We start from the raw sequence: 25,971 nt of genomic DNA on the forward strand, positions 1-25,971 counted from the left end.
CACTACAGCTCTGGGGACTGCTACAGTGTCTGGAATGAAGACAAATGGTTTTCTGAAGCCTTCCACTCCAAGACCATATGATTTTTTTTTAGCTTGATATTTTCATCCTGAACATCATTTTCCTCAGAGTCTGGTGGACCTGCTTGTTCCTCAGAGTGTAGATGACAGGGTTCAGCAGTGGGGTCACCACCGTGTTCACAAGGGCAGCCTCCTTGTTGGAGTCCAGCCTGTTCACTTGGGTTGGTTTCACATATATAAACACACAGCTGCCGCACACCAGAGAGAGGACAATGAGGTGAGAGGAGGAGGTGGAAAAAGCTTTCTGTTGCTCCTTGGCTGATGGGAGATGCATGATTGTGGCTGCTATGTTTCTTATGCGATGATGGTTATGATGAGGGATGGCAAAAGGACAAACAAAGCAAGGATAAAGGCATACATTTCAAGTTTGATGTCAGAGGAGGAGAGATGGATCAGGGAGCCAAGTTCATAGAAGAAGTAAGGGATGACTTGGGGGCCACAGAAAGATAACTGGGACACCTTCACCACCAGATCAGACACAACAGTGAACCCCAAGCACAGCAGGCTGTGACCAGGAGGCAGCCAGTGCTCAGGGTCATGACGGTTGTGTAATCCAGAAGCTTGTAAATGGCCAAGTACTGGTCCAGAGACAACACTGCTATGAGGAGGAAGCCTGCTGCTCCCAGAAATACTAACACAAAGGCTTGTGTGAGACAGGCAGCAAAGGAAATTGTTTGTTTACTTCAAAGAAAGATGACCAACAATTTAGGAATAACCGTACTTGTGAAGCAACACTCAAAGAAGGAGAGCATGCTGAGGAAAAAGTACACAATCGTCTGTAGCCTGGAGTCAGCACAGGTGATGGTGACTATGAGTGTATTGCCTGCAATGGGTGCCAGGCATGCCGGCAAGTGCACCAAGAAGAGGATTTTGCCCAGGTGCTGGGCACCAGGAAAGCCCTCCAAGGTGAACTCTTGGACAGCTGTCCCATTTCTCATTTCCATCAGCATCTCTTCCCACAGCAGCAGCATCTGTGGATGTTAGCCTACAATAGAGACATCACAGTGAGAACAAATGTTTTAGAGGAGCACAAGATCAAGCTTCTTAACTACCCAAGAAGGCAGCTACACAGAGAGCAAAGTAGTCCTGTTCACGGTTATTGGATCAAAAAGACATGACTTCAATACTAGTTCAAAACTGAGTTCTAATCCCTTGAGAGAGTGATTCTTTTGGAAAGTTATTAGAGCTTAACATTTGTGAACTTTATTTTTACTCTGTGTAAAAAGAAGACAGGATCTACAGTTCACGTACTGGTGAGAATTAAATAAAATAAAGCAAGTAATTCACTTGTCATGTGATATCAATGATTCTTACGTGTTCCTCAAGGTCTAATTTTAATATTGAAATCACTAGTGTATTCTTAAATATGGCATGATGAATAGGCAGCATTATTCACATCTGCAAGTTATAAAATATTTTACAGTATTACCAATTTATATTTAAATAAAGACAATAGTAGTATAATAATATTCCCTTCGAATATGACTTTTACTGCTGTTGCTGCTGCTAAGTCGCTTCAGTCGTGTCCGACTCTATGTAACCCCATGGACTGCAGCTTACCAGGCTCCTCCATCCATGGGATTTTCCAGGCAAAAGTACTGGAGTGGAGTGCCAATGCTTTTTACAATATGCAACAAATTCTATGGTTCAAATTATAATCATCATCATTGTTGAGGACTTTACTAAAGCTTGATATTATGCTGGTCACTGAAATTCAGTGTTTGTCTTACTCTACACAATAATTATGAATGTTAGATTTCCCTCACTCCTTCTACACAATGAGAATTTGAGACGTAGAGAAGTTCCAGAGAGGTTAGGCCACACAGCTGGGACTTTAGCGAATTCTGTCCGAAAGCCCTTACTACTTCCAAATGCTGTGACAAAATATTAAAATAGAAACAAATCTCTCGGTGATGTTCTCTTAACCTTAAGTGAAAATTTAGCTTTATTTATCTTAATTGTTCATCATTCAGTTAATATCATTGATGAATTACTGACCCACAGTATGACAGGTTTTAAGTTTAGTATAACCAGTTCTAGTTTAGTATAATCAGTTCACAGAAAATATTGGAGACCAGGGATGTTGGGGAACTGCTCAACAACATGGCACAAATTATCAGTCCAGGATTTGCGCTGCCTTTTTAAGTCTCCATGATGGCATGTAAGAGAGATGGGAATGACAGCAATTCACAGAATTAGCATCCTTAGGAAAGTAACCTGGCAACGTGTCACTTGCACACTCACTTTTGCATCAAAGCTCATTCCTTCAGCCTGCTCAATAAATCACTTCTCTTGTGATGATGCTTGGCTCTAGAATCTCAATATTAAGCTAAAGATCTGTTGTTATTTAGTTGCTCAGTCACATCTGACTCTTTTGTGACTCCATGGACTGTAACCCACCAGAGGACTGTAGCTCCTCTGTCCATGAGATTTCCCAGACAAGAATACTGAAGAAAAAAAAAAAAAAGGAATACTGGAGTGGGTTGCCATTTCCTTCTCTAGAGGATCTTTCCAATCCAGGGATTGAGTCCATGCCTCCTGCATTGGGAGGCAGATTCTTTACCACTGAGCTACCAGGAAGCCCGAAGGTCTGTAGCAGGGAGTAAATCTTTCTGTCCTGCTGAGGGGCTAAGTTCTCTTTAGTGATGCTCAGGCAACCAAACTGTTTGCTCACCCCAAAGTGACACTACTCCCGAGGCAGCCTAAAGGTGCCTCTGCTTCTGTTTCAGTTACAGTAGCTAGTCCTCAAAGCTACCATGGTCCCTGATCCAGGAACACAGGAGTCACCTCATTGCGGGGTTGGGGGGGGGGTGTTTCCCTCCTCTTACAGTCATTCTCTTTCAAGAAATCAAGAACTTTCTCTGTGCTGAGGAAAAAGGAGAGGAGAAGGAAACTTGTCAGCCTGCTGTTCAGTGTGGGGGGAGTACACATCCCATGTTCTCTGTGTCCTTGGCTGGCAAAACCCAATTTCTATACCCCATAATTTTTTACACCACAACAAGGCTACATGGCAGCCTTGACCACTGAAATCCCAGAAAGGAGCACATGGAATAAAACAATCACACATTGCTGCCCCCAATTCTAGGTGAAAGCTTGATTCTAGGACTACTGAGGATTCTGATGAAAGTTCGGGCTCTGCTTCCCTTAGTTGGTAATTGCCCAGCCTAACATTAAACACTGCCATCCACCTCCTATAAAAGCTAATGAGAATAGACAGCTTCTTTTGAGTCCAGCTCTGGGAGCCGCTGAGACAAACCTTCTGCTGAAGTACACTGTGGTCATGGGCACCTCTGCTCTAAAACATCTTCTATTGACCTACACTCCTCCATGATATCCTCACCTTCCTATGTGAAGAAGCATCCTTGTTCCACTGAGTCAATGATGACAAGCTCCAGATGTACTGGTCTGGGGCCTCTGTGATAGTTTCCCCATAAGATTGCATTGGGTTACCAAGCAAGATGGACCCAGTGGGTGAGCAGAGTGCAGGCTCTCAAACCTCATTAGCAGCCAGAGGGACAAGTTCAGAAAGTAAAGGCAGGGCTGGTGCCTTGGGGATAGCTAATGGGTCACTGTGGAGAATAAGATTTACTGGCACAATGCTTATGTTTATCTTTCCATTGTTTATCGTTACAATGGCTCCCAAATTTCCACGGTATTCTCTGCCAAGATTTTCAAAGAAATTAAATGACTTAATTTCCCATGGGTTTTTAAAATCCCAATTTGAATGTTGCTACTGATTCCAGGTAAAAGTCCAGACTACAACTTTCTACATGTTATGTGTACTCTGAAACCAGATCACAGAGGTTAAAAGAACATATTTTGTCATGAGAAATAGCTGGCTTACTGGTTTTTATCAGGCTTTGGGGAAGATCGTTTCTGAGAAAGGAAATGTGGGGAAAATACCTTCTTCTCTCAGCTATTCTTCAAGCCTCCACCAACATTTAAATTTTTTTACTGGTTTTATTTGTCTGAAGAATATTTTTGTTGCCCTCCCTAAACCCCTTGAAAAAAGGGAAGTATGTGCTTCTTCTTTAGAGAAAAGAAGGGAACTGTGGGTGTTTTCTGTGACATCTCTAACCTGGCCTGTCTCTCTATTTTTAAAAGAATATATAAAGTGGATTCCTAAATTACTTCTAATGCAGAACAGGAAGAAAGAGATGTGAGCCCCATGGTGGAAAAACTATTGCCATGGCAACCACTCCCTTGGAAGTTTGCTTCTCTGCCTCGGTACCCTAGCTGGGTTGCTGTGGCAAGACTGGCCCATTTTTTTGTAGCCTCTGGCTTCCTGTTGAAAGCCAAGGAAGGGAGTTAAACTCCCAAGGTGTATCTGGAGGAAACTCTGAGGTATACAGTGTCTGTCTGCAGATCTGTTCTGCCTATGTCTTCCCTTACCTGTGCTGATCTTACAAGGTCAAGGCAAATGTCATAGCAGCTTTCATGAGTATTCATGTGGGTCCCATGTTCCTACAAACAGTCAAAATCATTTTTGAAACATCCATCAATCCATACACTTTGCTGTCAGTCAAGGCCAAACCAAACCTGGACTTCATTTTCACACTTTCAGTTAGAAGGTAGGGAAAATAAAGAATAATAGATGAGTAACAGAAGCTGGAACAAATTGAGACTAGTCATAGTAATGCCCTAAGGTTTATTTGGGCTCCCCTGGTGGCTCCCACCGGTAAAGAATCTGCCTGCAATGCAGGAGACCTGGGTTCAATTTCTGGGTGGGGAAGATCCCTTGGAGAAGGACATGGAAAGCCATTCCAATATCCTTGCCTGGAGAATCCCATGGGCAGAGGATCCTGGTGGGCTACAGACAAAGGGGTCACAAAGAGTCGAACATAACAGAGTGGCTAAGAATGCGAGGCTTATTTGCATGTGATTGTTTTAAATTTTTTGGTACCAGCGCCATGGTTCAGGAGTACATATCTCATCTGAACAAGTCCCAGTGATAACATGATGGTGTGAAGGTGGGAAGAGGTCTAGCTTGTGGCTGGATAAAAAAAGCTTACAAAGGTAATACTCATATAGAAATGGGGTAAACTAACCATAAGCAGGAGATGAGGGTTCAATCCCTGGGTTGGCAAGATCCCCTGGATGGACAGAGAAGCCTGGTGGGCTATAGTCCAGGGGGTAGCAAAAGAGTTGGACGTGGACTCAGCGACTAAACAATAACAGCAAAATTAACTATACTATGCATCTAGCTTAAGGGGTAGAGCCTGGCACCAAGAAATGTTTCAAAATTTTCTTGGTCTATGTTTCTCTTTTCTGGATAGTGTCTTCACAGTTCTCTGATAATCAATAATTTTTTTGCTTTTGATGATACCTTGAGTCTCATGTATCTTTGAAGTTTTTCTGAATTCCTGTTGTTTGAAGATCTAATTAGCCAGGTAGGGTAAAGAAAATGATAATTCTTAAAACTGTATTTGTGATCATCTAAACATGGAAGGGTAAAGCAAACATTGCTGTGTGGACTTTCCTTTACAGAATATTGTTTTGTTTACCAGTTTGCGAGCCAGTCTTGAAAAAATTAAGCTGCACCAATATTGGGGATCTAGATAATAAGAATATTTTGGTTTAAAATGTATATGATTAATATAATCTATTCATAGAAAGCTTTTGATTTTGAGGGGTTTATCCCTGAGTAAGAAGTCTATATGGGTTTCCTAGGTAATTCAGTGGTAAAGAATCCACCTGCCAAGAAGGAGGGACAGGCTCAATCCCTGGGTCAGAAAGATGCCTGGAGAAGGTAAAGGCAACTCACGCTGGTATTCTTGCCTGGAGAATCCCATGGACAGAGGAGCCTGGAGGGCTACAGTGCACAGGGTCACAAAGTTCAGATACCACTTAGCACTAAACAACAAACAAGAAGGCTGTGTAAGGACTGTAGAAAGGTAAATCCTATCAACCATGGTACGTGGGAGAGGGACTAGGGGATGATGTGTTGAACTGGCAATGGCGGTTGGGATAGGAGAAAGCACTCTCAGCAGGCTGAAACCCAGTCTGAGAGTGGACTTGGTATAATATTAATAATACTTTGAGAACCAAACTGTCCTTTCATGGAATTTCCATTAAAATAAGCCAATAATCCAATCCTAAAGGGGACCCAAAACACATCAGTTCTGATCCAGTTCAGTTCAGCTCAGTTCAGTCGCTCAGTCATGTCCGACTTTTTGCAACCCCATGGACTGTAGCATGCCAGACCTCCCTGTCCATCACCAACTCCCGGAGATAACTCAAACTCATGTCCATTGAGTTGGTGATGCCATCCAACCATCTCATCCTCTGTCGTCCCCTTCTCCTCCTGCCCTCAATCTTTCCCAGCATCAGGGTCTTTTCAAATGAGTCAGCTCTTCGCATCAGGTGGTCAAAGTATTGAAGTTTCAGCTTCAACACCAGCCCTTCCAATGAATATTCAGGACTGATTTCCTTTAGGATGGACTGGTTGGATCTCCTTGCAGTCCAAGGGACTCTCAAACACAATTCCTTTAAAATGGGGGCAAGGTTCACATTTGTAAGTTCATGTGTCTCCTAAGATCCTCACAGTTTATCACATGATATAGTTTTACCATTTTGGGAAGGGAACCTACTAGGAGGAAAAGATGAAAGATGTGCAATGGAGAAAGAAAATGAAGTTATATAGTCCCCTTTTAGAAAATTTGGTCCTTCTGACTGGGCTTGAGACATCACCTCACCAACTAACATTATATAGGTGTGTGTCATAAAGTCAGTTTCTAAAATTCTGTGAACCAGATAGATCTCTTTTCACACGTGGAACTCTGTGAATCTCAGGGTTCAGAGTTGTTTGTAAAGATGTTGGGGAGATATTCCCCAGAACAATAACATAATCAAATTCTGTCTTATTTAGTCATTGCTTAAAGGCAAAGTTTCTGAAAAGAACTCTCAGGAACTAGAGGAGATGTACTAGGATTCTTCAATATCCTAATATGATTGGACTGCTCTACTTTGGGTGGAGGTAGCTATCTGCCTCTCTCCACTACTTGGGAAGTGAGGCCAGTGACAAAACAGTGAAGGAAAAGGGCCAGGGCTGGCATATTGGGGAACCTGTGCTCAGGATTATGGAGAGACATGCTTCCAGGGCAAGCATGTGCTATACCATCAGAAGGCTGGCTTCTCCTGGTAGTGTGCCTCTCCTTCATACATCATGTCTAAGAAGGAGAAAGGCATATACAGGCAAATGTAAAGAGCTGGGTGGGCACTTCTCCATGTATCTATTTTAGTTTGACTCTGTTTTGAAAAGAAGAGAAATCTAATCAACCTTGGTCAATTGAAGGGGTTTTATTTCATGAGTGGTATCTCATTCATAGAAATAAAGAAAAAGGATGTCACAATAGCCTTGGTCCTCATGGATGCTAGAGGTGGAGAACGGCCCTAAGTTTAAGGCAATTCTAGAAATTTCAGCATCTGTGTTTTTGGATCATCTTCCAATGCTCTCTCCAAAGCACTATAGCCACTTTCTTTGTCTGCCTCTTTATGGCCTTCTACCAATGGTATTTCTGTACTCTTAATTTTTATCTCTTTAACACTTCAGTGACACAGGGTCCATAGCAGCTGTGATGCTTTCTTGTGGTACATCTCAGTGCTTTAATTAGGGGAGAAGTGATGTAAATCCTAAGCACTCTTGCAAAAAGTATGAAAAGAATTTATACAATAAAATTTCCAAAATATTCTATGGAGCAGATTATCATTCCCCCACTGCCGGGTTTATGCAGATGCAATTTACACATAATATGGATGTATAAGGTATATATAGTAGTGATTTGACACGTGTATATATTACAAAATGTTTTCCAAAATAAGATTAGTTAGCCCATCCTTCACCTCATCTGATTACTGTTTTGTTGTTCTTATGGTAATAACATTACAGATCTGCTCTCACAGCAACTTTCAAGTATGCAATGCAGTTTTTTGACGACAGTCACCATGCTGTACCTCAGGTCCTAGGAACTTACTCATCTTTTATGAGTTACAGATAAATAAATTACAATGGAAAATCTGACCATTTGACCAACCTCTTTTCATTTCCTTTACTCAGCCCCTGACAACCACCATTCCAATCTGAGGTCAGTGTTTCAGATTCCATATATAATTGAGAACAAAAAGTATTTGTCATTCTCTGTCTGACTTGTTTTATTTAGCAAAATGCCCTCAAGGTCCATTCATATTGTTAAAATGACAGGATTTCCTCCTTTATAAGACTAAACAGTGTCCCATTCTGTTCAATTCCATATATCACATTTTATTTTTTTCTTCTTCTTTAATTAATAGTAGTCACCCTGCTATAAAATACATTCCCAGGACTATTTATTTTATAACTGTAATTAATTCTGTGCCTTAACCTCCTTCATCCATTTGCCTGCCCTGAACATCACACCCTGCTTTCGGCAACCACCAATTTGTCTGCTGTCTCTATGCATTCTTTTTTTGTTTGTTTGTTTTTTGTTTTAGTTTAGATTCCACATATAAATGAGATCATGCAGGGTTTGTCTTTCTCTGTCTGACTTACTTCACTTACCATAATGCACTCAAGGTCCATCCATGTTTTCTTATATGGCAGGATATCTTTTTAAAATAGCTGAATACTGTTCTATTGTATTTGTCTATCACATACCTTTATCCACTCACCTGCTGATAGACCTGTTTCCATATCTTAACTATTGTAAATAGTGTTGCAAAGAACGTGATGATGCAGACATATGTTGGAGTTAGTGATTTCATTTTTATTGGACATATACCTAGAAGTAGGATTGCTGAACCATATAATAGTTCTATATATAATTCCTTGAGGAGTCTCATACTGTTTTCCATAGGGCTGGACCAATTTACTTTCCTATCAATAATGTACAAGTGTTCCCTTTTCTCCATATCTTTGTCAGCACTCATTATTTCTTGTCTTTTTTGATAATCACCATTCCAACGGGTGTGAGGTGACAGATCATTGTGGTTTCTGTTTGCATTTTCCTGATGATTGGTTGTACTGAGTAACTTTTTATGTATCTGTTATGCATTTGTGCTACTTCTTTAGAGAAATATCTATTCAATTCCTTTCCCCATTTTTAAAATGTGTTGTTTGTTTTGGCAGTAGGTTGTATGAGTTCCTTATACATTTTAGAGGTTAATTCTTTATCAGATATGTGGTTTACAAATATTGTCTCCCATTACTTAAGCTACCTTTTCATTTTGCTGACAGTTTCTTTTGTTATGCAGGAACACAGCAAAAAAACTGAAATTAAAAAGTTTATTGTTTAGAAACACAATCTTCTAAAACAAAGTTGACCCTGAACAATATGGATTTTAACTGCACAGGTGCACTTATTCGGGGATTTTTTTTCAGCAGTAAATACTACAGTACAAAATGACTCAAGGTTGGTTGTATCTGTGGATGTAAAACCACGTATATGGAGAAGCCAAGTATGTGGAGGGCCAACTATAAGTTATACCCAGATTTTTGACTGCAAGGAGGATCAGCATCCCTAACTCCTGCATTGTTCAGAGGCCGACTATAATCATCTTTGAGCTGTGAGTGTATTTTGTGCAAAAATTAAGTGTTGTAAAACTCTTTCTGATTTTAATGTTTTAATGATATTTTAATGATTAACGCTTTAATGATTAAAGTTTTAATGGTATTTATGAGTAAAGTACAAAAACTTTCCTCTGACTCTAATGTTCACATCACTTCATATCTTGTGTGCTGACTTTGAGGAAACTTTTAGAAAAATATGAGTTTTTTTAGGTGCCAGTGTTTCTACTGGTAGTGAATTGTAGAGTATTTAAAAATATGTATACCTTCCTATTTCTTCAGTGGCTCAGCAGTAAAGAATCTGCCTGCAATACAGGAGATGTGCATTTAATCCCTGGGTCAGGAAGATCCCCTGGAGGAGGGCTTGGCAACCTACTCCAGTACTCTTGCCTGGAGAATCCCATGGACAGAGGAGCCTGATGGGCTACAGTACAAGGGGTCACAAAGGGTTGGACACAGCTGAAGCAACTTAGTTCACTCTGCACAAACTTTCCTACTCTTTATTTTCATGATGCTTAGATGGAAATGCCAGTGTAGGATCACCAGGATCAATTTCAGTATTGCCATGGACATATTCCACTTGCTCAAAATTTCTCTGAAGAAATAATTTTTCTTATAATAGAAGTTTTGTTTAACCAATCACCATGTCCTTATTTCCCTTGTAGATTACAGTGATGTAGAGGAAAGCTTCATAAAAAAGGACAGATTTTGTTCAATTATAAATTCTAGTGCAGCATATAATTCTGTGTCCACCACAAGACATAGTGATTCAGATTTCAGATTATTTGTAATATTTAAATAATTGTATTATGTTAAAAAAAAAAAAACAGGTTTGGCTGAGTAAAAAATTTATGTGATGTTAAGAACTGTAAAAGTCAGCCAAGAAGTCTCAGTGGGTTATTGAAGTAATACACGGAGAAGACAATAAGGCCATATTTGTGACTTCTGGTTATTAAAAATGTGCTTGTCAAGTGCTTCCAGGACCTTTGAAGGAGAAAAAATCTAGCAGAACAATGAGTGGGTTTCTATTAGAAAAGTGCCACTTGGGATAACTGCCAAAATGCTTACAGCAGCCATAGAGATTACTGTGGAAACCAGTAGATGGAGCAGGGAGAGATGAAATGAAGACTTTTGGCATTGTCAACCCATCTTGTCCAACATTTATACTTTGTCTCCTCTCCCCACTCCGCCCAGCCACTTGCTAGTGATAAGTCTTCTTCGAAGTATTGTTGAGTAACCAGTTCAATAGGCCTTTACAAGTTGACAAAAAGTCCACATCAGGAGAACACTCTTCCTCCTTCTGCCAGTGCCAGGCAATGATTAAATCAACACTTGCAAAAGTCCCCAAGTTTTGAATGCATCAGTGTCACTTGGCCTGTTAAAACACAGACTGTTGGAGTACAACCCAAGAATTTCTGGTTCTGTAGGTGGGACCCAATAGTTAGAATTTGTAACAAGTTATCAAGCGATATATTGCTACTGGTGTAGAACCAATGAAATACTTCATTCCTTTGACATCATTCCACTTCTAGTAAGTGTAAGTTAGTCTTTCAAGAAGATTAGTAGTGAGAAAAATGAAACTGAGGAAAAAATAAGCTGTTTTATGTCCAGGAACAAAGTGGAGTATAAGCAAATCGATGTAGTGGGGAATAAGTCTCAAGTGTGTTAGTTGCTCACTCGTGGTTTGACTCTTTGCGACCCCATGGACTGTAGCCCACCAGGCTCCTCTGTCTGTGGAATTCTCTAGGCAAGGATACTGGAGTGGGTAGCCATTCTCTTCTCCAGGGTTTCCTCTTGACCTAGGGATCAAACCGGGGTCTCCTGCATTGCAGGCAGATTCTTTACCATCTGAGCCACCAGAGAAGCCCTAAAGCCTTAAACTAGGGGCTTCTTGAAACTGAGCTCTTTGTAGGAAGTGGGGACAGAAAGAATGAAGAGGCAAAAGAAAGAAAAATGAATTTTATTTTTTTATTTATATTCACCTACTTTGTGTGTCAACTGACTCTGAGATTCATGAGGAAAACCAGTTAGTGGTAATTGTGATAGAGCATTTTCAAGGAAGGGCTTCCCAGGTGGCACTAGTGGGGAAGAATCTGCCTGCCAATGCAGGAGACGCAAGTTTTGATACCTGGGTAGGGAACATACCCTGATGCAGGAAATGGCTACCCACTCCTCTCTGCTTGCCTGGAGAACCCCATGGACAGAGGACCCTGGCGGGTTACAGTCCATGAGGCTGCAAAGAGTTGGACATGACTGAGCACAAGCTCACATTTTCAGGGAATTCTCCTGGACTCCACAGGACTCTTGTCATCCTTGAACACCAGGAGTAAGGAGCCACCAAAGGGAATTTCTCCATATATTTGAACTTAAGACAGAAAGTAATAAATTTATTTCCTAGCTTGCCAGTCACTCCAGTGGTGATAAATTAGCAGAGAGTTAATTTGTTAGGGATTATGTTTTTTCATTGTTTAGTTCAACTTGGAAATGTTTTCTGTGAAAATTATACCCCTATGGGAAATCATAAAATATTTCATTCTTGCTGATGTTCTAATTAATTAATACAGGAAAGTGGTTATCAGGCATCCCCTCTCCCCATACAACCAAAACTCAGTAAGTCTGCTCTTGGAAGTCAGAGCAAAGCTAGACAAAGCAGTTATGACATAAGAGGCATTAATGTCATTTAATGACACTGAATCTGTGTCCTTTGACTGGGGGAGAAGGGAAATGAATCAGGATCAGAAGTATTCAGAAACTGGTCAGGCAGGATGGGATGTAGGTGATATGCAGAAATAAAGAGTAAATAAGTAATTCTAGGAATTATTCCAGGTAAGTTGGAGAAAACATGTTCCACCCTATCTCTAGAGAGGCCGCTGTGCAGCTCTGAAGCAGAATGGATGGAGCAGCTGTCAGAGGACTCTGCAGAGTGAACAGTAGCAGGAGGATCGGAGAGAAGACCAGAGTTTACAGTATCATCAAATCAGTGGTGAATTTACACTGTCTTTATCCTCTGGTCCTCTTGCTGCTTACGCTATGCCACAGGTGAAATCAGCAAAAGTGAGAAGCAGGGAAGAGTAACTAAAGCCCCATGTTCCTGGATATGGAACCTAAAAGAGGCACTTCAAGGAAATGAAATATACTGAAGTGATTATGATGAGCTGGGAAACTCAGGAAAGAAATCTTGTTAAACTGTTAAATAATTCTAAGAATTACTCCCAAACTGTGCGTTACTAGATATGAATGATCCTAATCAGTATAATAAAGATTTTGAAAACTGAATTTCCAGAAAAACCTCTGGCCAGAACCCAGACTACTATTGGATGCACATGTGGGACAGTTCTGAATAGCTCTGCAAAGCTTTAAAAACTGAACTGACATTGAAACCACAGCCTATAGAAGATGGGAAGGGGGACTTATGGCCTGAGTTTAATCTGGTCAATTTTTTGGAAAAATAAACATATCAATATTTTTCAAAAGATTAAAAAAAACCCATAAAGAGTCAAAAACATGATATCCCAGTCCAAAATTACTCAGTAGATGAAGAAACTGGAAAATTTCAGTTCTTTTGAGAAACAACAATCAACAGATATATAATAAAAATAAATGAAAAAAAAAAAAAAAACAAACCAGACATCAATACTGACAGAACAAAGATGTTAGAATTATCTAACAAAGATTTTAAATTGGTTATTTAAAATATTCTACCAAGCAATTGCAAGCACTTTTAAAATTAAAAGATAAGTAGAAGGACTCAGAAATGATGTGTAAAGAAAAATCAAATGGAAATCTTAGAACTGAAAAATATAATAACTAAAATATAAAACTCATTGAATGAGCTTAAAAACATAATGGAGATAGGTAAAACTGAAAATTTATAAGTAGAAATTATCTAACCTGGAAAATAAAGAGAAACAATATTTAAAGCAAATTAACAAAGCCTCAGCAACCTGTAGGAAAACAACAAAAAGTATAACATTCTTGTTATCAGAGTCTGAGGACAGCAGAAAGAGTTCAGTGCTGAAAAATATTTTATATACTTATTTATTTTATTTGGCTGCACTGGGTCTTAGTTGCAGTGTGTGGGATCTAATTCTCTGACCAGGATTGAACCTGGGCTCCCTGCATTGGGAATGTGGAGTCTTAGCCACTGGGACCACCAGGGAAGTCCCTAAATATATTTTATTTATTTATTTTATTTGGCTGCACTGGGTCTTAGTTGCAGCATGAGTGCTGAAAAAATATATTCCAAGATATAATGCCTGAAAACTTCCTAAGTTTGGCAAACCACCTAAGCCTACAGATTCAAGAAGCTGACCAAATCTGAAACAGAATAAGCCCAAAGAAATTCCATGCTCAGATCATTCATAATAAACTACTGAAATGAAAGACAAACAAAAACCTTGAAATCACAGGAAAAAATGGCACAGTATGTGTAGGGGAAGAGCAATTTGAATGACTTAATTTTTAACCAGAAACTACAGAAGGAAGTGGCGTGACATTTTCAATTGCTGAAAGAAAAGAACTGTTAGCTCGAAAATTTATACTTAGTAAGAAGGGCCTTAGGAAGGAAGGTGAAATGAAGGTTTTTTCAGATGAAGGAAAACTAAGAAAACTTGCTGCCAGCAGATCTGTTGTAAAGGCATTGTTAAAGGAAGTTTAACAATTCCCCTTCAGATAGAAGGGGAATGATATCAGAAAAAAATAGTACATCAGGGATAATAGGCAAAAGAAATGGTAAATATCATGGTACATATAATAGGTTATTCTATCCTTGAATTCTTTAAAATATGTTTGATGACTGAAAGCAAAATATAAAACACCATCTGCAAGTTAAAAAAATTAAATATAAGACAACCATAGCATATAGGGGCTAAAGGTTGTCAGACAAAATATCAGTTGTAAGACAGTTGTAAGACAAAATGTCACTTAAGAGGTAAAGTATTAATTCTGTTAGGCTGTGAAAAGTTAAATATATAAATTGTAATTTTCAAAGTAATCACCAAAAACAATCTATACAAAGAGATATAATAAAGCACACTTTGCCAATTAAAGTAGATTAATAAAAATATACCAATAATTCAAATAAAGGCAAAATTTGAGGAAAAAAAGGAAGGGAAAACAGGAAAACCAAATAAATCATACAATAAAATGGTAGACCAAAATCCAAGCATATCAATAATTACATTAAATTGAAATGACCTATACTCACCAATGAAAAGATAGATTGTCACAACAAATACTATAAGATTCTACTTATACAAGGAATCTAGAGGAGTCACTCTCTCAGGAAAAGAAAGTAAAATAGTGGGTGCCAGGAGCTGGAAAGAAGGGAGTTTTTAAATAGATATAGACTTTGAGTTTCATAAGAATAAAAATTCTAGAGATCTGTTACACAATGATGTACATACAGTTAACACTTTTGTTCACTTAAAATGGTTAAGATGGTAAATTGTATGTTTTTTTTACCACAATAAAAAGTTGAAAAAAATATTTAAATCTAATAAAAATTCCTTAAACAGCAAAAAAAAACCCATTGAAAGTATCAGATTAATTTTAAAAATACAAATAAGCAAATAAAACATGACCAAACTGTATATGATTTACAAGACACTAATTTCAAATATGATATCAGTTGTTATAAGCAAAAGAACAGAAAATAACATAGTATGTGAACATTCATCAAAATAATGCTGGAGTGGCTGTATTAATATCAGAAAAAGGTATACTAGAAAACCAGGAAAATTAGCAAGAATAAAGAGGAACATTATATACTGACAAACATTAATTCACTGAGATGCAAAATTCCTAAATGTATGTATCAAAGAGCCTCAAATGCATGGAACAAAAGGGGCAGAATTAATGAGAAATAAATCCACAAATATAATTGGATACTTCAAGACTCCTCTATTTATAATGAATTCAGCTAAGAAAAAGAAAGTCAGCAAGTATGTGGAAGAACTGAACACCACCATTAACTAGATACAATTGACAATTACAGAATGCTTTTACTGGCTAAAGAGCAGAATATACATTATAAAATACTGTATCCAAAATATACAAAGAACTTTTAAAACTCAACAATAATAATCTGATTAAAACTGGACAACAGATCTGAACAGATATCTCACTGAAGATTTTCAGAAAGCAAAAAAAGAATGTAAAAAGATGTTCAACATCATTCACCACTAGGGGGCTGAAAACGCAACAGTGAGTTACGTTAAATGACTAAACTGTAAACTGATAATGCCAGTTGCCGGTGAGGATGCAGAGTAACAGGAACTCTCATTCAGTGCTGCTGGAAATGGAAAATGGTACAGCCACTCTGGAAGATAATTTGGGAATGTCTTACAAAGTTTGCAATACTACCATAAAATTCAGCAATTGCACTCCTGGGTATTTAATGATTTGAAAGCCATATCCACACAAAATCCAGCACATAAATGTTTATAGTAGCTTTATTCAATATTGGCAAAAACTGAAAAGAACCAACATGTCCTTGGGTGTGTCAATGCATAAACAAACTGTGGTATATCCATACAATGGAACACTATTCACTGAGAAAAAAAGCAATGAGCCATCATGCTATGAAAATACATGAATAAATCTTAAATGCATATTACTAAGTTAAACCCATCTGAAAAGGCTACATATTATGTGATTCCTGTTATATGACACTCTGAATAAGACAAGACTATAAATATTATAAACAGATCGGTGATTGCAAGGAGCTCAGGGGAAAAGTGGGAGGGATCAGTTTACCAGGTGAAGCTTATAGTATTTCTTAGCATGGTAAAACTATTTTATATGATACTGTAAATGCAGGTACATGACACACATATGTCAAAACCCATAGCACTTTATAGTACAAAGAATAAATCTTGATGTATGCAATTTAAGAATCATTAGGAAGTCATTATCCCCGAATGGAGTGTAGAATGTGACTAAAGAATCTAACTGTATACAAATGTATATAAAAACTTCACAGAGGGGAAAAAGTTGCTGTCCTGAGAAACTGTGATGTGAGTATAATCTGTGAGAATAAAGGCTAAAGAAACTACATAGCACTGTACTCTAGTTGATAAAGTTGTCTGCCTCGGGGGTATGGATTAACAATTCTGAAAGCACTACATATATATAATGGGATTGAACAGTCGAGTAAATGATTGGCAGATGGCAGGAGCCAGGTTATCTATTGTTGGAGTTGGAGATACAGACAATCAAGGGAAGAAAGCTAGAATGATCCATGTAGTCATGAATTAGAGTTGAAGAGATCCATATGAACTAAAGTTTAGCTTAATGTAGATATATGTGGTTATAAATAGAAATATTTGTTTGTTTGTTTATAGGATATTAAATATGTTTCCTTAATCTTTCAGCTGAGAAGGCTTAGAAGCAGTGACAACCCAGTAGCAATTAACAGACCTAGCATTCCCAGATCATGGTTCCTACTACTATTTTCAATAGAAGTCACCAGGGCTCCTTGGAGAAATGGCTGATTGTAAGATTGGTACAGGAAATATGCAAGATAAGCATAGGACATCTTGTAGTGTAAGAAAAAAGGACATGCTAAAAAAAAAAAATCCCCAAATGCTAGAGATGTGGCAAAGGGAAACAGAAGCCAACTGAAAGAGCTCTCAAAGAACAATGCTGGAACAATCTGAGCAATGAAATAAGTGAAACAGTGCTGGATAATAAGCCATGCTTGAGACAGAAAGCATGTTTGAGGAACATCCGCTACAGCTGAGTATAAACTCAGAACTGGGATGAGAATCTCCAACGGTGAAGAGCTAAAGACAAAATGGTAAGGGATACAGCTCAGAAGAGGCAACGTTCATCTGAAATACACGGGTAATCAAAAACTGCGAAGTAAATAATAGATAATATTGAAATAGCATTTTATCTCATATTGGCCAACACTTAAAAGAATAGTAACAGTAAGTGTAAGCAAAGGATATTGGAAAAAGGCCCACTCCTCTGCTGTGGATGGATGAATTGCTACAGCCTTCATGGATATCTTGAAATAGAACTTGGCCATACCTAGTGACATTTAGAACATGGTCCAAGAATCACACCTGGATGAGCCATCCTATAAAAATTAAGGCCCAGTATGTACGAATCTATGGGCAAAGATCTGTATCCCAGACATAGCTTCCACACTGGTAAATTGTTGATGATGATGTGTACCTGAGGCCATTACAAGGATGAAGGCTAATATATAGGAAATACATTTTGCAAATTAGGTATCGATATTAAAACACACAGCAATGTGGAAACACTGTGAGACTTCCGCAAGAGGACCTCAGCTTTCCTGCTGTGATTGCTCAGAGATCACCCTCTGCACTCTCCCACAGCCCAGCACTCAGTGAAGCAGCAAGGGAAACAGCAGACACGAACGTGACCATGTAGGAGAGAAGCCTGTGTATCCCCAGCCCAAAACAGATTCACCCTGGAGGCCTGCCCCCTGGAACTCTGACTCCGAAGTTTACTGATGTTTCTCTTGAGTATTAATTATTCCCAGAAAGTGTGGGCTGAGGGCCAAAAAGAAGTCTCTGGATCTTGGAGACAGAGACTGAGCCCTGGCCATGTCTTCAGGGACCCTGGGATCCAGCCATTATCTGCTTGTCTCTGTGGGCTTTGTTATCTCACAGAAGCAGGTCTCCCAGTGGGTGCTTCCAGGGAGCACAGAGGCTCTGGGACAAGTTTTCAGGGACTGTTTCTGGCCAGAGATGACTCTAGGAACCTTTGTTAAACTTCCCCTAGTAGATCAGAGACAGATGGGTTCCAGGGGAATTATGATAGTTAAGAGAAGAGTCTATAGGCTGGAGCGAGTGCATGCTAGGAGAAATGGAGGCCCCAAAGAACTCCTTGCTTGGGGAATCATTTACCTTTGTGTTAATGATGCCCCAAGTTAGTGAGCAGGCTTTTGCAAAAGCCTGATCTGCAGGGGTTAGAATGCTCGCTGCTGACTAAATGGAGATATGTAGTGCTGATAAGGGTCTTCTTCCTTGACCCTCAACTAAAATGTATTCCTCTTAGCCCAACTCCCATGTCTCTCTACCACCTCTCTGGCTATTAGAATGCCATGGCCCTTTAAAAACAGTAAATGTTATGAAGCTAGTGTGACAAGGTGAGGTAAACAGAATTCAGCTGGAATCAACTTTATAAGATCCTGTGTTTGTACAGAGAGTCAGAAAGATGCAGTGGATGTGAAGTAGGACGAGTGAGAACACTTCTCTAACTGCTTGTCATGTGCGTGTCACAAGTGGCTTTGCCTCTGAAATCTCTCTCTTTTGTGAAGTGGCATGAAACCACAGAGGAGCCCAGCATGCATTTGTTCCCTTTACTTTTGAAATAAAAGCTGTGCTTTTGAAAGCTGGCATGATGGGCTTTGAGCTTCTGCTCAAAGTTGGCACTAATGGTAAAGAACTTGCCTGTCAATGCAGGAGATGTTAAGAGATGCAGGTTTGATCCCTGGGCTGGGAAAACCCCCTGGAGTAGGGCATGGCAACCCACTCCAATATTCTTACATGGAGAATTCTATGGACAGAGAATCCTGGCAGGCTACAGTGAATGAGGTTGCCAAGGGTCGGCCACGACTGAAGCAACTTAACATGCACATATGCATGATCAGCTGGCTATGCCTTCCAGTGGTCAGGTATGGATGTGCGGGTTGGATCATAAAGAAAGCTGAGCATGAAGAATTAATGCTTTTGAACTGTGGTGTTGGAGAAGACTCTTGAGAGTCCCCTGGACAGCAAGGATACCCAATCAGTCAATCCGAAAGGAAATCACTCCTGAATATTCATTGGAAGGACTCATGCTGAAGCTGAAGCTCCAACACTGTGGCCACCTGATGTGAAGAACTGACTCATTGGAAAAGACCCTGATGCTGGGAAAGACTGAAGGCAGGAGGAGAAGGGGACGATAGATGATGAAATGGTTGGACGGTATCACCAACTCGATGGACATGAGTTTGAGCAAGTTCTGGGAGTTGGTGATGAACAGGGAAGCCTGGTGTGCTGTAGTCCATGGGGTCACAAAGAGTCAGACACGACTGAGTGACTGAACTGAACAAATGGTTTCCAAATAAAATTATTATAATTTAATATAACAGAAAAGTAGCCTTCAAACAAACTATAAATATTTAATAAATTAATATGTAGCACATATAGCTTCACAAGTAAGTGTTGGTGTTTGAAGTATTTATAAAAATAGGTACTCAGTTCACAATGTAACAGTAAATCAATTCTACTTCAATTAAAGAGTTAAACATGGAAAATGAAACCATGGAAAGGTATGATGTCTGTTTAATTAATCTCTTAATGGCAAATGGGCTTCCCTGGTAGCTCAGACAGTAAAGAATCTGCCTGCAATGTAGGAGACCTGGGTTTGATCCCTGGGTTGGGAAGATTCCCTGGGGAAGGGAACGGTTACCCACTCCAGTATTCTGGCCTGGAGAATTCCATGGATAGAGGAAACTGGCAGGTTATAATCCGTGGGGTTTCAAAGAGTCAGACACAACTGAGTGACTTTCACTTCACTTCACTTAATGGCAAATAGCTTAAGCATAATACTGAAGAAGGAGAAGGAAAATTAGTGAGATAATAGATTTAACTATGTAAAAATTTAAACCTCTGTATATTGAAAACTATTGAGACTATATGAGAGAAAGAATTAACATTATTAATATGTAAAAAGATCATCCAAGTCAGTAAATAAAATATAAACACTCTAAAAGAAATGTGGTCAAAGGATAGGAGCAGATAACAGCAAAAGAAATTCAAGTGATAATACACAAGTGAAAAATTCATCTCATTGTACATCATTTAAAAGAGCAAGATCCAGATGTTGCCTATACAATGGCAAAGGCCCAGATGTGCATTAACACACCTTTCAGAGTATCCACTCCCAGCCTTACTCAGGTTGTTGGCAGAATTCACTTCCTTGTCACCATTACGACTAAGGCCTGGCTTCTTGCTGACTTTTAGCTAGAGGCCACCCTGAACTCCTAAAGGTTATTTGTAGTTCTCTCACTTGTGGCTCACTCTATAGGTCCTCTCACAATGTGGCAGCTTGCTTCTTAGAAGCCAGTATGGAAAAGAAAGAAGTACTAGTAAGAGAAAGTCTTGTACAATGTAATGTAATCACAAGAGTGACAACCATCATCTTTGCCACATTCTGTTGGTCACAAGCAAGTCAGAAGGGTCATCTGCACTCAAAGTTAGATCACACAGGGCCTGAACACCAGGAGGAGGGTCATGTGGGCCATGTTAGAGTATACCCACCACACTGCTGGAAAACAGGTGCATTCTTTGGAAGACAGTCTGACTAAACAAACACTCTTATCATGTAATCCAGCAATTGTACTTCTGAGTATTTACCCAAAGAAGTTGAAAATTATGTCTACACAAAAACATAGACATACATTTTCAACTTCATCGGGACGATTCCCTGGAGGAGGGCATGGCAATCCACTCCAGTATTCTTGCCTGGAGAATCCCCACAGACAGAGAAGCCTGGCAGGCTTCTCCATAGGGTCACAAAGAGTCAGACATAACTGAAGCGACTTAGCCCACACACACAATTAAACCTACATGCAGATATTCGAAGCAGCTTTATTCATAATTGCCCAAACCTGGAAGCAACGAGGATGTCGTTTAACAGGTGAATGGAAAATAAATTGTGTTATACCCAGGGGAATATTCAGTTCAGTTCAGTTCAGTTCAGTTGCTCAATCATGTCTGACTCTTTGCGACCACCCCATGAATCGCAGCACGCCAGGCCTCCCTGTCTATCACCAACTCCCGGAGTTTACCCAAACTCATGTCCATGGAATCGGTGATGCCATCCAGCCATCTCATCCTCTGTTGTCCCCTTCTCCTCCTGCCCCCAATCCCTCCTAGCATCAGGATCTTTTCCAATGAGTCAGCTCTTTGCATGAGGTGGCCAAAGTATTAGAGTTTCAGCTTCAGCATCAGGGGAGTATTATTCAGCACTAAAAAGAAATGAACTACCAAGCCATGGAGGAATTTTAAATGCATATTACTAAGTGAAAGAAGCCAATCTGAATAATAGATTGATAATAGAATAGCCTATTCACATGTTGAGGAATATGAGCAATCTCAGTACATTCCCGCTAGTTCTGCTGTGTGAACCCACAATTGTTCTAAAGCCATAGTCTTAATTTAAAAATGTAAATAGGAAAATTTAAACAAAGCCAAAGTTAACTTTTTTGATAGATGAATAAAGCTGACACATTTCTAGCAACATCAATAGATTACTAGAAAGGAAAACAGATGCGAAAATAGATTGCAAAGAAAGACTGAGATCAGAGACTACGGCTCTGCTGTCAAGCATACATTGTTATTTTTCAGTCTCTAAGTTGTGTCTGACTCTTTGCTACCTCATGAACTGCAGCATGCCAGGCTCCTCTGTTTTTCACTGTCTCCTGGAGTCTGCTCAAATTCATGTCCACTGTGTCTATGATGCCATCCAACCATCTCATCCTCTGCTGTCCCCTTCTCCTGCCCTCAATCTTTCTCAGCATCTTTTCCAATGAATTGGCCCTTTGAATCAGGTGGTCAAAGTATTGGAGTTTCAGTTTCAGCATCAGTCCTTCCAATGAATATTCAGGGTTGATTTCCTTTAGAATTGACTGGTTTGACGGGTTTGGGTAGAGAGGGAGGTGGGATCGGGATGGGGAATACGTGTAACTCTATGGCTGATTCATATCAATGTATGACAAAACCCACTGAAATGTTGTGAAGTAATTAGCCTCCAACTAATAAAAAAAAAAAAAAAAAAAAAAAAAAAAGAATTGACTGGTTTGATCTCCTTGCAGTCCAAGGGACTCTCAAGAGTCTTCTCCAGCACCACAGTTCAAAAGCATCAATTCTTCGGTGCTCAACTTTCTTCATGGTCCAACTCTCACATCCATACATGACTACTGGAAAAACCACAGCTTTGACTAGACAGATTTTGTTTGCAAAATGATATCTCTGCTTCTTAATATGCTGCTAGGTTTGTCATATCTCTTCTTCCAAGGAGCAAATGTCTTTTAATTTGATGGCTCTAGTCACCATATGCAGTGATTTTGGAATCCAAGAAAATAAAGTCGGTCACTGTTTCCATTGTTTTCCCATCTATTTGCTATGAAGTGATGGGACCAGATACCATGATCATCATTTTTTGAATGTTGAGTGTTAAGCCAGCTTTTTCCACTTTCCTCTTTCACCTTCATCAAGAGGTTCTTTAGTTCCTCTTTGCTTTCTGCCATTAGGGTGACGTCATCTGCATATCTGAGGTTATTGATATTTCTCCCTGTAATCTTGATTTCAGCTTGAGCTGCATCCAGCCTGGCAGTTTGCATGATGTACTCTGTATACAAGCTAAATAAGCAGGGTGACAATATACAGCCTTGACGTACTCCTTTCCCAATGCCGAACCAGTCCGTTGTTCCATGTCCAGTTCTGACTGTTGCTTCTTGACCTGCATACAGATTTCTCAGGAGGCAGGTAAGGTGGTCTGGTATTCCCATCATTTTAAGAATTTTCTACAGTTTGTCCTGATCCACACGGTCAAAGGCTTTAGAACAGTCAATGAAGCAGATGCTTTTTCTGGAATTCCCTTGCTTTTTCTACGATACAACAGATGCTGGCAACTTGATCTCTGGTCCCTCTGCCTTTTTTAAATCCAGTTTTACATCTGGAAGTTCTTGGTTCATGTACTGTTGAAGCCTAGCTTGAAGGATTTTGAACATTACCTTCCTAGCATGTGAAATGTGTGCTGTTGTGCAGTAGTTTGGACATTCTTTGGAATTGCCCTTTTTTGGGATTGGAATGAAACTGACCTTTTCCAGTTTGTGGCCACTGCTGAGTTTTCCAAATTTGCTGGCATATTGAGTGCAGCACTTTCACAGCATCATTTTTTAGGATTTGAAATAGTTCAGCTGGAATTTAATCACCTCCACTAGCTTTGTAGTAATGCTCCCAAAGGCCAACTTGACTTCACTGGATTTTTCTTTAGTTGGTCAAAATCAGTTTCAGCAACTTAACAACCATAGAATCGTAAATGAAACAACTGGTTTAACTGCCAAACTCGTCTCTATTTGATAGATGAGCAGATTTAGGACCAGAGAGGAAAAATGAATTGCCCAAGGGCACATGGGTTTTCCACAGAAATGGATCTAGAACTCAGAACTAATCATTTCAATTCAGAGATATTTCTCTATGTTACACTGCCTCACCGCCTCTTACATTCAATAGTCCCTTTCTCCCTGCCCCACCCCAGATGCACACAACCACTGAATACAAAGTTTTCCCACATGTAGGCTCTGTGATATAATTCAGCCTTTTAGAAGTGGGGGAAAATAAAAGTACCAGGGAAAGGATGAGAGGAATAAACTCTAGATGAGGTGGTGAGTTTACGAAGTGCAATGCTACTTAGGACTTCTCATCCACCAGGCAGAAGTGATACAGTGCCTGGGCACTGCTCTGGGAGCACACTGCCTATTTCCCAGACTGTTCCCCATCTCCATCTTGCTATAGGAATGTAATTGGCTTCACATTTATATTTAAATTGTAAGTATAATGCATTCACATGGTAAAAAGTTCAAATAGTTGTACTGCATCAAAGATTCAAACTGTGGAGAGCAAACTAACTGTTCACCCAACTCTAAAACGTTCTCTAATGTTAGTCTCTTCAACTGCATTCTACCCCGCAAGGGTTCTAGCCTTACCTTTGAATCTTCCTCTTAGTGGCCCCGAGCCACTGTTCTGAACGAATTTTCAGAGAATCCTTGGAAACAGTTTTTCTGAGCAGAGAAGTGTTGAAAGCCTGATGGATTTTAACATGGAATGGGCTAAGGAAAGAATGTCAGGTATGTAAAGGGGGAAATATAAACAAATCAAGGAGTAGGCTATAGAGGAGCGCAAAGAAAGAGGGGAGCACAGAAAATAGCTACTATTTTTTAAAAAAACACTTTACATGATTTACTTTCCTACCAAAATAAGAAAGGGACTTGCTTATATCCCTGTGCTTTGTATATATTTAATGTCTAAGTTACAGTGGAAATGGAAATGACATCCAGGTAATTTGACTAAAATATGCTCAATTTAAAAAATTAAGTCTGTATCCTCAAAGACATTTTACTAAATCCTAGCTGACTGTAAAGAGTGGCCTCAAATTTGTTAGCATTTTGAGTATGTTACTTTCAAGGGAAAATACAAGTTCAAGGTAGAGAGGCTGGTTTCCATTTTATTTCCTTTGCTGCCATCTAGTGACTATTCCAGGTAATGTAACTAAATGAAGGAGTCCAGCAACCCAGATGGAGAAGGAAATGGCAACCCACTCCAGTACTCTTGCCTAGAGAATTCCATGGACAGAGGAGCCTGGTGGGCCGTCGTCTACGGGGTCGCATAGAGTCGGACACGACTGAAGCGACTTAGCAGCAGCAGCAGCCAGCATCCCAGAAGAATGAAGACTTCAGGAACTGAATACATTCCATTTCCTTTGCCCATGCAGTGCCCTCATTGGCCTGGTATTTCTGATCGAGCCTTGGAATCTGATCTGCTGATTTGCACCAGTGGTGACACTTAACTCCTCAAGAGCATTTATCAAACGTGTTTCTGGGTCTTCTATAAAGGCAAGCAGACCCCTGAAAATGACAAGTGGGATTCAACTAAAGTGCAAGCAAATAGCCATGAGGACATCACTAAAAACAAACCCACCACTGAACAGATGCATATATGATTACACTGAAGCTAAATGTTTTACAGTGAGAAATGAGCCTTTTCTATAAGAATTTGCTGCCGTGTATGTACATTATATCTTTTGTTATTGTGTCTTTGGGACCAGTTCCTCCAAAGCATACTTTCTAGGTCAGACAGTAAACCTGTATATAAATCTGCTGGACATTGCCAAATTCCCCTCTGTAGAGGTTCCAATATTTTGTATCCCCAACAACAAAATGTGAATTTCACTGGTTTTCCTTTGCTTCACCAGCAGAGCGGGGTAATACAAATATTATTTGGTAATAATACCAAATACTTTTTGATAATACCAATCTGGTAGGTAGAAAATGATAAGATTCTTGTACTTTTGGTTTGCTTCTGTTTTTACTATTGTTTCAATCAAAGTCTAGTGAGGAAAAGAAAACTACACCAAATAATACAGAAAACTAAATGCAGGTAAAAAATTGGACTAAAAAGGCAAAAAGAAAGCATGAGGAAAGAGAGAGAGTGCAACCTAAATCAACTAAATCAACTATATTAAAACTCTTCATATTTGGAATATACAGATTGACTTTGGCCTTCAACTGAACCTTGACTTCTCTGCATGACTGTTGCCCCAAATCA

At 39.5% G+C, this 25,971-nt stretch overlaps 1 pseudogene; it reads right to left on the minus strand.

The window, feature by feature from the left end:
- Window positions 1-88: 88 nt before the first annotated feature.
- LOC136157253 (olfactory receptor 6C75-like) lies at window positions 89-24,430 on the minus strand (annotated as a pseudogene).
- Window positions 24,431-25,971: the final 1,541 nt, after the last annotated feature.

Source organism: Muntiacus reevesi, chromosome 2 (assembly GCF_963930625.1).
Source record: "Muntiacus reevesi chromosome 2, mMunRee1.1, whole genome shotgun sequence".
NCBI lineage: Eukaryota > Metazoa > Chordata > Mammalia > Artiodactyla > Cervidae > Muntiacus > Muntiacus reevesi.